Genomic DNA, 4,622 nt, shown 5'->3' on the forward strand with positions numbered 1-4,622 from the left:
TGATAACTGACCACAGGGGTTCTCAACCCAGTCCTAGGACACATCCAGCCAATCTGGTTTTCAGAATATCCACAATATATATGCATGAGATAGCTTTAGGGGGTAATATTCAGCCTGCAGCGCTAAGTGGCTTGTAAATTTTCACAGCCACGAGCGGAACTAAACTCTGGATATTCAGTGCCGGAACATGTGCGACTTCCAGCATTGAATATCCGGGAATGTGCACTGACCTGGAAAGTAACAGGGACAGGCTGTTATTGAAATTGATGCCTGGTTAACTCAGTGCATCATCCTAGGACAGCATTTATGCTGTCTTAACTTCACCTGGATTCTTAGCTGGTGAGCTGAATATCGCCACTAACATAGTAAATTTAAAATTTACACTCCAGCCCATCCCTATCTATTCAGTCATGATCAGGGCGTAGACCGTAGAAGTCTACCCAGCACTGTTCTTATACTAAAAGTTCTGAAGATTCTGGAATCCTAAAGAGTTACAAGATTCCGGAATCCCAATTAGTAGCAACATTCCATATAGAACCACAGAGAGTAAATGACGGCAGATAAAGACCAGCACGGTCCATCCAGTCTGCCCAACAAGATGAACTCATTTTACATGGTATGTGATACTTTATATGTATACCTGAGTTTGATTTGTCATTGCCTTTCTCAGGGCACAGACCATAGAAGTCTGCCCAGCACTGTTCTTGTACTAAAAGTTCTGAAGATTCTGGAATCCTAAAGAGTTACAAGATTCCGGAATCCCAATTAGTAGCAACATTCCATGTAGAACCCCAAAGAGTAACATAGTAAATGACGGCAGATAAAGACCTGAACGGTCCATCCAGTCTGCCCAACAAGATGAACTCATTTTACATGGTATGTGATACTTTATATGTATACCCGAGTTTGATTTGTCCTTGCCATTCTCAGGGTACAGACCGTAGAAGTCTACCCAGCACTGTTCTTATACTAAAAGTTCTGAAGATTCTGGAATCCTAAAGAGTTACAAGATTCCGGAATCCCAATTAGTAGCAACATTCCATGTAGAACCCCAAAGAGTAACATAGTAAATGACGGCAGATAAAGACCTGAACGGTCCATCCAGTCTGCCCAACAAGATGAACTCATTTTACATGGTATGTGATACTTTATATGTATACCCGAGTTTGATTTGTCCTTGCCATTCTCAGGGTACAGACCGTAGAAGTCTACCCAGCACTGTTCTTATACTAAAAGTTCTGAAGATTCTGGAATCCTAAAGAGTTACAAGATTCCGGAATCCCAATTAGTAGCAACATTCCATGTAGAACCCCAAAGAGTAACATAGTAAATGACGGCAGATAAAGACCTGAACGGTCCATCCAGTCTGCCCAACAAGATGAACTCATTTTACATGGTATGTGATACTTTATATGTATACCCGAGTTTGATTTGTCCTTGCCATTCTCAGGGTACAGACCATAGAAGTCTGCCCAGCACTGTTCTTGTACTAAAAGTTCTGAAGATTCTGGAATCCTAAAGAGTTACAAGATTCCGGAATCCCAATTAGTAGCAACATTCCATATAGAACCACAGAGAGTAAATGACGGCAGATAAAGACCAGCACGGTCCATCCAGTCTGCCCAACAAGATGAACTCATTTTACATGGTATGTGATACTTTATATGTATACCTGAGTTTGATTTGTCATTGCCTTTCTCAGGGCACAGACCATAGAAGTCTGCCCAGCACTGTTCTTGTACTAAAAGTTCTGAAGATTCTGGAATCCTAAAGAGTTACAAGATTCCGGAATCCCAATTAGTAGCAACATTCCATATAGAACCACAGAGAGTAAATGACGGCAGATAAAGACCAGCACGGTCCATCCAGTCTGCCCAACAAGATGAACTCATTTTACATGGTATGTGATACTTTATATGTATACCCGAGTTTGATTTGTCCTTGCCTTTCTCAGGGTACAGACCGTAAAAGTCTGCCCAGCACTGTTCTTGTACTAAGTTCTGGAGCTAACGTTGCAGACCCTTAAAATTTACACTCCAGCTCATCCATATCTATTCAGTCACGATCGGGGCGTAGACTGTAGAAGTCTGCCCAGCTCCCGTTTTGCTTCCCAATTACCGACGTTGCCACCCAATGTCTGCTAAGACTCCGTAGATCCATTCCTTCTAAACAGGATTCCTTTGTGTTTATCCCACGCACGTTTGAATTCCGTTACCGTTTTGATCTCCACCACCTCACTGACCAGCTAAAATGCCACTTCGCCTAAACTCTGCTTCCAATATTCATGAGCAGTACCCAGTTAAAGGCCCCTTTTACCAAGCGGCGGTAAAGAGGGTCCCTGCACTGGTGTCAGTGCACAGGTTTGCCATACGCCCAGGCTCCTTTTACCGTCGCTCAGAAAAAGGAAATTTCAGGTGGAGGACAGAAAAGGCTGTGCGGTAAGTGTAGGGTTACCATATTTGGCCCCCCCAAAAAAGAGGACACATGCCCTGCCCGCCCCCTTTCACACCCTCTCACCGCCCCGTGTCACATATTCCCCTCCCCCCAGTCATACACCCCGTAACCCCCCTCCATTCCCCTCCCCGTCACCCCCCTTCCCTTACCTTACTCTACTGCCCTGATGGTCTAGTGACCTCTTCGGGGCAGGAAAGAGCCCCCTCTTTGCTGCCCGGAGCGCTGCCCTGCATCGTGCTGCTGATCTCAGCGCCGATACAAAATGGCCGCCGGGAGTTGAAGTCTCGTGAGGTTGCTTCAACTCTTGGTGGCCATTTTGAATCAGCACCGAGATCAGCAACAGAATGCAGGGCAACGCTCCGGGCAAGAAAGAGGGGGCTCTTTCCTGCCACGAAGGCAGAAGAGGTCACTAGACCACCAGGGCAGTAGAATAGTAAGTAAGAGGATGGGAGGTCCGGGAGGCTAGCATAGGACGGCCCGCCCACCAGCCTGCCCGTTTGTCCAGAAATCTGGACAAACGGGCAGATTGGCAAAAACCGCCTGGTTGCCCGAACATGTCCTCAAAAAGAGGACATGTCCTGGTAAATCCGGACATATGGTAACCCTAGGTAAGTGAAAAACTTGTCATGCGGTCATTTCCCGGGGGAGCCCTTACTTCTACCTATTTACCTATTGTGCTACCCCGACGGTAACATGGCGCTGCCTGATTATCGCTGGGTAAGCCCCTGGCACAAAACATTTATAAAAAATCTGATGCACCAGAAATGGCACAGGTTGGGGGCAGGCACTACTGCTGGATTGGTGCGTGGCAAAGTGGCAGTACGGCTACCGCCGTCACGCCATGTTGTAAAAGGGACCCTAAATGCTGCTGAATATCGGTGAATAACTGAAGCCTCTCCTGCCCGATTAAATCCCTTGCAATATCTACCCCTTACTTTGTTAACTTGTGCACCACCTGCCCTGTCGAAAGCATTGCATGCAAAGACGTATTTCTCTCTCAGGCACGTTCATTGTGCATATCCTACACACTTGACTGGCTGGCTGCATCCCGAAGACTGGTTTTAATGGCGGAGGGCCCCCCAGGATCTGGACTGGGCCAGGTTTAAGCTTATTCACTAGTGATCTATAAGCCGATTTTTAAAACTCTGGCATTAAAGCAAACAGCGCCCACTCCACATAGCCCAATGCTCAGAGCTAATGGCATTCAAATTATATGCACGCTATGAGACTGAAAATAAAGGGGAGGAATGTGCCTGGCGTACGTGCACAAGAGTTTTGCGATAAGCGTAGCTTTTGTGCACAGAAGCACATTCTTCTGCACCTGGACTGGAAAAATTCCTCATTTTTAGGTACAACTTGTCTGGAATGTTTTTACGTTTGGGCAGCGTGCCAGGTGCCCTTGACCTGGATTGGCCACTGTCGGTGACAGGATGCTGGGCTAGATGGACCTTTGGTCTTTCCCAGTATGGCACTACTTATGTACTTATGTACTTATGTACTTTTCAAGTTTTTTTCACTCGAAAGGCTTATATTTAAGCGCAGAAAACAGGCGTCAATGTGTATTTTCACTTTCGCTTTTGCTCGGACTTGCATATATTTGTTTCTCGCTACCAGTACTTAGAGGCTTGCACGGGCTTCCTTCCGCTTCCAAAATAAAAAAAAAATCAAAACCAGCAGTTTAAAGTGAAACATCCAAAATAAATCCTCTCTTCAAAACTTTCAGCGCCACTTCTGAGCTGACGGTAAGTTTCCAGCATTAAGGACAGTGTTCGAGCGCTGATCTCTGAGCATCAGTGGTGTTCCTTGGTATCCTGCCACCTGGGACGGATTGCGCTGCGCACTCCTCGGGTGCAGCGTTGTCACCCCCCCCCCCCGGTGCAGCATCGTCCCCACCCCCTCAGCGCATCACCTCCAAACCCCCCAACCCGCATTGCTCTTACCTCCTGGGGTGCTGGGTTCAGCTGACCGGCAGTTGGCTCCACCAGTTCCCTGCTCCCTCTGCCCTGGAATAGGCAGTAAAATCAGAGGGAGAAAGGGAACCGGTGGAGCCGACAGCTGCTCCCTGCACCCCCCTGCAGTGTGCACCTGGGCAGGGCCGCCGAGAGACTAGGCCAGGCCCGGGGCAAGGCCGCCCCACCTCTGCCACCCCCCCCCCCCGTCGCTTCCCC

Source organism: Microcaecilia unicolor, chromosome 5 (assembly GCF_901765095.1).
Source record: "Microcaecilia unicolor chromosome 5, aMicUni1.1, whole genome shotgun sequence".
Classification (NCBI taxonomy): domain Eukaryota; kingdom Metazoa; phylum Chordata; class Amphibia; order Gymnophiona; family Siphonopidae; genus Microcaecilia; species Microcaecilia unicolor.